Source organism: Vicugna pacos, unplaced genomic scaffold (genome assembly GCF_048564905.1).
Source record: "Vicugna pacos unplaced genomic scaffold, VicPac4 scaffold_228, whole genome shotgun sequence".
In the NCBI taxonomy this organism is placed as follows: domain Eukaryota; kingdom Metazoa; phylum Chordata; class Mammalia; order Artiodactyla; family Camelidae; genus Vicugna; species Vicugna pacos.
Window position 1 is genome coordinate 87,981 of NW_027328907.1, and position 10,962 is coordinate 98,942.

General features: G+C 39.0%; 1 long non-coding RNA gene across 1 annotated transcript; it reads left to right on the forward strand.

The window, feature by feature from the left end:
- The first annotated feature begins 369 nt into the window (after nt 1-369).
- On the forward strand, nt 370-10,733 carry LOC140695475 (uncharacterized). Its single transcript, XR_012071155.1, has 3 exons — nt 370-395; nt 1,187-1,258; nt 10,515-10,733. It is a non-coding gene; the product is annotated as an uncharacterized lncRNA (long non-coding RNA).
- The last annotated feature ends 229 nt before the right edge of the window (nt 10,734-10,962 follow it).

The following is a 10,962-nucleotide window of genomic DNA, read 5'->3' on the forward strand; positions in this document are numbered from 1 at the left end:
TTTGAAGAATGAATGAATGAGCAAGAGAACGAATGTAATAGAGTTAATAGATAAAAAACAAGACATGAGATGTCAAATACAATGGGATGTGTTTAGATAAAACTTGGGGGAAATGATGGGAGAGATGGTTGTCATTTGGTGAGAAAAAAATCAGAATTCAATGTTATATGGTCAATAGAATTTCAAAGTATATTCTTGCAAATGTAAAATACTAACTACTGTTGAGGCTCTTATAGGCAATTTTAATATTCTTTATATCTTTCTGTATTTCATATGTTTTCAATAATGAGCTCATGTTAGTTTTAAAGAAAACAATTTGATTTTTTTTAATGGCATAGAAAGGAAGCTGCTGTGGGTTCCAAAGAAAGACATCACTTTGGACTGAAGCTTCTTGGGTGAGTGAATTCTCAGCTGGGTGAATGCAACCTAGACCGGGAGAAAGGTGGAACCATGTTTTAGGCAGGAAACCTGGCAGGAATGAGGCCACATCAAATGATATTTTAAGCACTTTGTAGAATATTTTTTAAATGAACTCTTGTAAAGACAACCATTTGACTTCACATTCTGCCATTGTTTTGTCTGTTTATATTTGGGGGCAGCACGAATGGCTATGAATCAGTTTTGTACAACTTTTCCATCCTCGTACCCCAATAGCAAAGGAAAAGGAATGCATCACTCAGGAGCCTTGGAGGCACAACTTAAAGTATCCCTGAAAGCACAATATTCTCTGTCTTATTTATCTTAAAATATCCTGCTTCGTTTGGCTTCTGGTTCTTCACATATGTATTTGTGTTTAATACAGAAATACTGCTGTTTTCCATTTGAACTATTGAAATAACATGAGAAAAATAGTCTAGAAAGCAATGCAATTTTTACTTCATGACTTCTGTATCCTGTTGGTAATTCTGATTAGTAAATATCATTTGCCACAACCTTGAGACATTTAGGCTTCACAATGTGAGCAGCTTTGCACTGCAGCCTTACACAAGGCTTCCTTCTTCCCCTGCAGTGAAGGTATAAGTTCTGTTTTCTGTTCAGCGAATGCTCACAATTAGGAGCAGCAGTAGTTCCCAGGAGAGTATATGAAACCTGACAATAAGCAGAAGTATTTAATCACTTTTAAATGTCAGAAATAATAACCATGTATAAATAACAATAATTAACATTTTCTGACATTCATCATCAGGTGCTGTGTTAAGTGAGGTAGAAGCTACTATTTTCCCTATTTTACACAGAAGGAAAATAAAGTTTCGGTAGGGTAAGTATTTTGCTGAGGGTCCCATAGCTAGTAAGTGAGTGTGGACACAGGTCTTACTAATTACAAAGCCCAGGATCTTTACCTGGAGTGCGCCTCTGCCTCTTTGTGGGTTATTTAATGAGCACTTTCTTTTCCGTGAATGAGATGATCAGTCACACCATACCAGTTCCTTCAGGTTTCAAGTACAGGCTGGCGTTAGGGATTTAAGATCGGAACACAGGTTATTCACTCACTCCACACTTACCAGTACTTCCTCATTCCTCAGGTAGTCTTTACCTTCTCATGGAAGTTAGCTGATGGCCTCACTTGAGACAAAGAGGAGACTGAGTCAGAACCAAAGTTTCACAGCATGAGGAAGGGCAACATTGAGACTCATGCATGAGGAAGAGTAGAGGGTTGTACAGCCACGTGATATGGGCCTCCAAGGAAAAGTGACTAAGTGGTTCCATGACTAATGGCCTGAAAGTGGTCTTGGATGATGAGTGGTCCATGGGGTGTGAGAGGATGCAACCTTAGTGAGTATATGGGCAAGAAACGGTTGTGCTGTTGGTTGATGGTGGTTAATGTGAACATAGGGTAATGCAGGAAGCAGAGTGGCCTTAATAGCTTTGAACTCCATGCATAATTCCAATGAAGATTTAAGGTTTTATCTGACTGTGGACAAGGAGGCTTTCTGTACAAAAATGGGAACGGATTAGAAGCAGAAACAGTAGGCAAGGATTAATGGGCTCTGAAGGGAGGAGTCAGTATTATTCCTCAGTGATCACGACTTTCTTGTTTAACATTCATCACCAATTATTGATGCAGTAAATACATAGTAAAATATCAAATGTGCAGATGATATTTTTTTCACTCGTGAGTTGTCAAGCTGGGGAGGTTAAATTGGAGAAAAAACTTACAAGTCTTGTGAATGAACCAGAAAGTTTTCGTAAAACCTTAATATGGACGGATACCGTTACAGAAATATTGTCATTTTCTTATAGGCTAATAACTCAGAACAGAGTGAAAGAGGAGAGATTGCGTACTGTTCTCTAGGATACTGGCTCAATATACCAGAGGAGCTAAAACAAATCCAATAAAATAGAGAAAAAAGGAATATTGAAAGAGAAAAAGGAAATGTTTCAGCTTTGTACTATACAGTTCTGGATCCTGAATTTTAGTGATACAGAATCAGGTTCCGAAATGGGCAACTACAATTATCAATGGAATATGCAGGTGGTTTCAAAATTTTGAGTTAGATAATTGGGACTAAAGCCCTAACTCTTAATGACATCGTACTCACGTGTTTAAGCAAGTCACTGAATTTCTCTATACCTCAAATTCTTCTCGGCTTTGGGAAAACAAAACTGTTGGGCCTCTCTACTGCACAGAGTTGCTTTGGGGAACAAAGAAGACAGTAAATGGTAAAGCATTTTGCAAACAAACATGTTGACTCTTGCTCTTCTTATTATTAATCTTGACTACTGTACAAGTGGGGATCAAAAATCATTCAATGCAAATTATTTTGTGTGCCTGTAGGTGGTCCCTGCTCACAGTGGGCTCATTGTCCTGGAGGAGGGAGGTGATGAGGAAGGTAGCGGAGACTCAGAGGACAAGATGAGACAGGATTTAATGAGCGTGGGGAAAGCGCACACAATGTGGGGGGAGGGAGGAAAGGCATGTGGTAACTAGACATCCTGCACTTGGGAAAGCTGAGGATTGAGGAGGCATATGAAATCATCAGTTATGTGATAAAAGTCTAAGACAGATTTGCTCACCAAGTTCAGTGTTAGGAGGTTAAAACTGTGAAACCTGGGGTGAGTTTAGGGCAAGGTGAAGACGCACCATCTAACTTGGTAGAGAGCTGGGGCAGCATTCCCTGAGGGAGACGAGCAGCAGTTTTACCCAACAAAATCCTTCTTTTTCCTGATGCAGCAAAATCCCTGGAAGGCATCACTAACTGATCACAACGCTGCTTTCTGCTGGATACTGACCGTCACCTCAGCGCTTTCACTAGTATTTCTAGCTAGTCCTTCCCCTGCTAGTCTCACTGTCAGGCCACCCCATTCCAACTTCCCTCTCTAACCAGGGCATAAAAAAAGAATCTCCTCTTTTTTTTTGAAAAAGCATAAGCAGTTTGCAGACTTACTAGGAAATTAAAATGAGACGAAAATAGAAAGATTACACACACAGAAAAGATCTCACTTTAAAAACACTCCTCAACGAGGCCTACTCTAACCACCGTGTTAAAGATGGTATCTCCCTCACATCCGCATGCCTGATCGCTCTTACTCTGCTCTATTTATTCATAGCCTTTATCCCCTGTGATATAATTTATTAATTATCTTATTTCTAGTCTCTTCCTTCACTAGAAAGCAAACTCCATCAAGGCAGGGATTTCTGTCCATCTTCACTGATGGACACATAGCAAGCCTTAGAACTGCCCCTGGTCCAGAGAGGTGCTCCGTAAATATTTACTAAATGAAAGGTGTGCTGAACACCACTTAAGAGTGTTACCACAACGCACAGCTTCAGTAGTTTCTGAATTGTCTCCCGGATCAGAGGTTGACTCAGCCTACGCCCTTCCAGGCTTGGCTTGGTCCTGCGTCTCCCACAGAGCAGGCCACTTTGTTCCACACGATGCCATCTCTTATCAGTCTTGTTGGCTCTGAGATAAACTGCTCTTCTGGCTAAATGACCACTAAGTCTCTCACATGGCTTTTTCTTCTTTACCGTAAGGACCTTTGGGTCTTTCTGTTCTGTGAGGAAATCTTGAGCTGCAGATAAAAATAATCAGCCCGCCGTATGTAACCACACTTACTTAGCTGACTGTCAGCTTCACTCCCGTGGACAGTGTGACTGAAGGATTCCTCGGCCCCATTGTTTCTAAAAGGAGGGACTCTGCATTCTGATAATTTAAACTTAGTACTTCCCTCTAATTTTAGTGACGCATTATTTCTAACATGCAAATAAATGGCATTTTGTTACCTCAAGAAGTGAATCAAGCCAAAAATAAAAATTTTTTTAATGTTTTGAAATTTTTATGAATTATACCTACATAAGAGGTTTCATTATAAGTTGCTTACCTGTTTGGAACATTTGCTCCCTGACCTTTAAAATGAAAGAGGACCGTGATCTTTTCCTTTTTCCAGCCACACCCCTGGTTGCTGTTAGTTAGAGAAAATGTTCCTGCCATGGACATTATACTTTTATAGAATGTGGAAAAAACAAGAGGCAGGTTTTAAGAGATATAACACATGAAGAAATGATGTATGATCTGAGATTGTTCAGATTAGGCAAGATAAAAATTTCTAAAGAAATTTTTTATAAAATGGTTATTGAATCCTATTTATGCTTGAGGATGACTAATGTGAGCATCCCGTGGGTGAAACAAATCAATAGTTAGACTTGGGAATTTGATCATCCAGTTGACGAGCAAAGTCTAGTCCGTAAGGATGAGGAATGAAGTAGCTGAAGGGGAGGAGTGGGAGGATCATTTGACTGTCTCTCAGACGAAGAGAGAATCATTTGCCCTGGATCATATTAACTGCAGACTAGCACAGAAATAGAAAATGAAAAGTCTCAACTAATTTAATTCAGTCTTAATTTTTCAAAAAGCCTAAAATTAAAAAAAAAATAACCTACATCAATGAAGAACATTAAGGGGAACAGATTATTGACATGAGGACTTTGGCCAAATAAAGCATCAAAATACTTTTTTTTGAAATGGAAGAGGGCATAGTGTATTTATGTGTCAAGCCACAATACAGAGGACATTAATTAGGAAGGATAAAGATTTAATTTAATTTTAATTCTCTACTCATTATTTTACCTTGAAATTGAGTTCCTGACTAGATTGTGAGAAGTTCTCCTGTGATATTCTGCCTTTTTTTTTTTGAAGTTTATGTTGGCATCCTCTGTGAAAATTCAAAACTTCAATTTCCATAAAGCCTCTCTAGGAGACTGTATTTGTTGGGAATGTTTGCTCTAGAAAACTGTTCATCTAAAGTTAAAAGCTGTTTCTCATGAGTATAGAGTTTGCCCCGCAAGCTTTTTGATTGATTGATTTGATTGATTGATCTCATTAACACCGACTTCACTGGTTTTGTTATTATTAAATCAACTGATATAGAAGCTGTGTGTGTTCTCTTCCCAGTCAAGATGTTGATTTAGTAAATGATGTTTATAAAAGATGTATTACTTTTTAAACAGCCAAAGCAAAGTCTCAGTTCTTCCACGGTGGCTGCCTGTGGTATGTGTACCAGTGGGACACACTATGTACTTTTAGTGCCCTTAGAGGGTCAGTTTATAGAGGGCAGCATCTGAAGTGTCCCAGCAAAACTCTGGGATACCAGTGTTCTCATTAATAGCTTCGGAAAAATCCCTTCCTCCTCCTTTTTCTTTTGTAAAACTTGAGTCCTTAAAATTCTAAACTTCTTTAAAAACAAAGTTCTTAATGTCCTATATATTTATTTTACTGTAAATACTTTTCTATCCATAATGTATGTCAAAGCTCTTCTTTATAAAAATGACTCCATCAGTTACGGGGTTTTTTTGCTTTTTGTTTTTTGTTTTTTGTTTTTTGGTTTTTTTGGAGGCTTTCTTTTACTGATCTTTGGCTTCCAAGAAGAGGCAAGTACAGTTTTTAACATTTTCTAGGAGAATAAGGCTGTAGTTAACCCTTTTAGGGGGCTTTAGAATTATCCAACAGGGAACAGTGAGGGGTAAGATAAAGACCACAGCAAAGAACATGCCTAGGTGGTAAAACAAGGTCACTGAATGCATGAAAAATCCAACCTACAGGTTTTAAACTCTCCTCTTAATATCTAGTCCCATTAGAGGATGCCAATGAGGTTTTTTAATATAACTATAAATTCTGCTGTTAAAAACACCCCCACAGGCTTATCTTTCAATTTCCCCTCTGCTCCTGATTTAATCTATCTAGCGCAGTAGTCTTTCTACCACAGGGTTATAAATAAGCAGGGAGACAGCAGTTTGTAACCTTTGCCCAGAACAAGCCCTGGAGCCCTGGGCTCAGCCCTCCATGGTCCTGCACATGTCTCTTGTGTGAGGCACATGGCCGACTCTATTCCCCTCACACAGGTAGATCACAAAAACAGGCTTCGAAAACTGTTCTTTGTGGCTTTCAATTTCTGTAGATGGTCACAACCACCATCCTGAAGACTATTACGTTATAAACGAAAGGGGAACTTTAGTCCTCCAGCCACATTAAAACAGGAGGAATGATTCTTTTTTGTAATGGTTCAAAGTACAGAAACTTTGTACTATGGCCTGAATTCACTATTATTTTCTTTCTAATTGAAATTACAGTGTAAGATGTTTTAATCTCTCTTTTTACATTTCATTTATTATAAGTGGAGGCTTACTGTTAAGGATGCTAGGGTTCCTTCGCAAACCCTTCATAAAACTTATTAACTGTGAGACCATCACGTGTTCCCAAAAGGAAGAAAAAAGCCACAAATACATTAGTCTGTCACACAACATGATCAAACAGGAGCTCTCACGCTGTGACAGTTCATCCTGATTTTTTTCTGTATGCAATCTTAATTTTTTTCTAATATAAAAAGTCACTGGTTTTATTTATACAATCTCATTTTGTGTATTCAGATAAGTCTGTTTTTTCTTTAAACTGTAATATTTTTGTCATAAAAATAACATAATTACAGAAGACTATAAAACAGAATAAAAGACAAATGTTATCCATAATGCTACTACTCATAAATGCTGGGTACTTTTTTGCCTTCCAGTACTTTTTTCCATGCATCTAAGGTTTACATAGTTATACAATAGAAATAAATATTATGACAGAAGCAAACTAATATAAATTATTCTAGTGGGTGTAACCTAGTGTACCCCAAGATTTCTACTGTAGAGTTAACCTGTTTCAAGTTTTATTTGTAATGAAACCCTAGGTCAAAATGCATGCAGTATTTTTGTATTTTGCATTATCTCATTCGGCTGGATTCCTAGGAGCACTAGTTGGCATGAGTATTTGTATTATTCTCTGCATACATTGCATAAATGTTTTTCAAAGGGTTTTTGCCAATTATAGTGGGTAGGACTGGGGCCCAGAGGTTTCCAGGGATGGTGCCAGCTTATTGGTGGGTAGACTGAGTCATGCCATGGTAGACTGTGGGGCTGCAGCTGTCCTGGGGCTGGTGTCCACACACTGGTGGGTGTCGCTGAGTCCTCGGGTCTCTGGCTGCATGCAAGGGCCATGTGGGTTTAGGGGATCTTCAGGCAGCCTACTGGGGGGTGGGGCTGTGTCCACACCCAGCTAGTTGCTTGGCCTCAGGCCTCCCAGCAGTAATGCCTGCAGGCCAGTGGGTGGATGCAGGGTTGGGTCCTGAGGCCAGTAAGCTAGAGTAAGGGAGTCCAGCGTGGTACCTGCCAGCACCAGTGTCCACGTGTCAGAATGAGCTCCTCAAAATGGCCACTGTCAGTGTCTGTGTCCCCAGGGTGAATCCAGTTGCTTCCTGCCTCTCCAGGAGAGTCTCCAAGATCAGCAGGTGGGTCTGACCCAAGTTCCTTTCAAACGACTGCTTCTGCCCTGGGTCCTTGGGTGTGAGATTTTATGTGCGCCCTTTGAGAGTGGAGTCTGTTTCCCACAGCCCTCTGGCTCTACCAAAAGTAAACTTCACTGGCCTTCAAAGCCAAACATTCTGGGTGCTAGTTTTCCTGGTGCAGGACCTGCAGGCTGGAGAGCCCAGTGTGGGAAGAGACCCCTCACTCCTTAGACAACCCCTGCAATTGTAGTTATTCTGGCATCTGTGGGGGTCACCACACAGGGGTGTGGGTCTTGAATTTATCACAACTCTGCCCCACCTACCCATCTTGTTGTGATTCCTTCTTTATATCTTTAGTTGTGGAAGGTCTTTTTTGGTAGGTTCTGGTCATTCTCATCAATAGTTTCTCTGTAAATAGTTGTAATTTTCATGTGCCCGTGAATGGAGATAGGCCTTGGGTCTTCCTACGCTGCCATCTCCTACACTCAATAATGTCATCAATTCTGAAGTAAATTACTGACATCAACTTGGGCTTTTTGCTCTGCACACCCATCCATCTAGTATAAAGACAACCAGGAAAGGAGATGGCACAAGCAGAGCATTTTCTGTGGCATTTGTTTTCAGTGCTTTGAAACTATGCTGTATAAAAGCTGGGCTTCACTGATTCTCCCCACTCTCTGCCCCCTCCTCTCCTCACCATCCCACACTCCTCACTCCAGAAGGAAGGGTCATCACAATATCGCCAATCTCAGGATAGTGTGGCACATTTGGAACCAGGTAGTTTTGCCTCTGACATTCATAACAAGGTCACGTTCACAAGCAAAAGTGACTGTCACTGTAGAAATATGCAGGTTTTTCACCTAGATGTGCTGATCCTTCTAGGGAGTTGGGTACACTGACCAGCAGGACCAGAATGTTTGCATTTGCAGGGCTGCTCCAAAACCAGTTCCCTTGACAGGCACTTGTGCAGCACGCACTGGGTGCTCTCCCCAGTGAGGCTGAAGGTCATCTCTCTATCTGGGTGGGGGTCACATTGGTAAGATACAGTTGCCTTCGGTATCCACATGGGATTGGTTCCTGAATCCCTGTGGATACCAAAATCCATGGATACTCAAGTCCCTTATATAAAATGGGTTATATAGCGTTTGCATGTAACCTAGCATATCTTCCTGTATACTTTAAGTTATCTCTAGATTACTTGTCATACCTAATATAATGTAAATGCTGTGTAAATAGTTGCCAGCCTGGGGTAAATTCAAGTTGTGCCTTTTGGAGCTTTCTGGAGGTTTTTTTATTTTTTAATTTTTTGATCCCTAGTTGGTTGAATCCTCAGTTGGTTGAATCCTTGGATGTGGGATCTGTAGATACAGACAGCCCGTTGTACTTTTTTCCATAGGGAAGGTCTTCAGAGAAGCTCCTGTGTGGTTCCCGATAAGAACAGTTGAGGGTTTGGACAAAAAATTTCTGAAAAGAACACAAGAAATTTAGGTTCCCTTAGAGTTTCAGTCAAAATGGTTATACAATAATTGTGCCCTGTAACTGTGTTATGAATAGTGTTTTTTTTTCTATAAGAACATAAGTAGATGGAATTTAAATATGCAAGGCTTTTTCAGGGAGGGAACTCACTTGGGTGAGACTTAAATTACAGTTTATTGCAAAAGTAAAAACTACCCTCCAGCTAGGTAAGTTTTTAATCAGTTTGGAATGCAATTAGGTTCGTTTTTCAGCAACAGTTTGATTGCCTATTTTTATGTCAGGCGTCATAAGAGTCTTGGGTTGATAGTGAGGAACAGGACAGACAGGGTTTTGGCACTCAAAGATTTGAAGTTCCAGGTAAATCTTTGTGAAGTTTATTAAACGTGAACTATCATTTTCAGCTGATATAAATGTTTCTTGATGACTCAAGATCATTACCATCAGGACCAATACAAAACATACAATAGTGTCACCAGAACACATTGATTCCCGTAGGACACTTCGTAGCCAGATTAAAAGCTCCAGGGAATGCCTTTTTTTCTTCTTCTTTTGTTTTTTAATTCTTCCAAGCTATCAGCTGTCACATCTTGCTGCTTTTAGTGTATCTCTTTCTAGCAGTTCTTTCCCTAAAACTAATCTGATGCTTGTAATCTGATAATAATTTAGGAAGATACCCAAGCTTGTCAATGTGTATATAAAAAAATGAGGACCTTAGTATGTCAAATAATGATTAAATTCTCCTACCTCGATTTTAGCGATGTGTTTATGTTTTTCCAAAGTTTACCTATATTTATTTTCAACTTTTTGTGTCTTGGGAAGGCTGAGTTTGTTGTATATATGAATTTTATATGTATTAGTGTTCTTAAAGTTCCATCTTAATTCCATAAGATGTCAAAATAGATTTCCAACAAATTAATTTAATGAAATCCAAAGTAAAATATTTTCTAATTATTAGAAAAAGGGAATTTAAAAAATCTTGCCTTGCCTTAGTAAATAGAGTAGGATACATGAGTGATGTCTTGGTATATAAAATATTTTTCTCTATTTATCAATTTCTGAATCTTTGGTGTACTTTATTTAAATGGGTAGTTTGGAAATTTATGGCACCTCACCTCATCATTTCAAATATTGACTCACCTCACTGTGCCATAATAATTTATCATAGAAATGTTTTTGTTCTCTGTAACAAATCACTTTTTAACATGCTATTTTGTATATTCTATTTTTAATTTGTTTACTGATTTATTTTCTTGTTTATTGTCTGCCTACCCAAGTACAAAATGAACTCCATGAGAGCAGAGACAAGACTTCTCTACTGAGCCCTCTCCCTGCGTGGAACGTCCTGGCACATGGGAAACCTTCCTCAGTAAATACTATGGAGTAAATAACATGCTGAATAAATAGTTCAGAAATATGAGGGAATAAAACTTTAAGAGAAATTACTCCTAAATGGTGAAATAAAAAAGTAAATAAATAAATACATTTTGGTGTAACTGTATGTCATCTACTTTCTCCCCACATCTTCCCCACAAAATTCAACACCACCATTAAACTAATTACTTATAGATTAAGTAACGTGAATACATGATGTATAAGACCTGTTAGACCTTTAAAAAATTCTTCCAACAAAGGACCATTTACCAATAATTTAGTTAAATGACATGTGAAACACACTAGGAAAAAAAATAAGGGAAGACATCCAGGCTGCAGAGTTACTCTTTC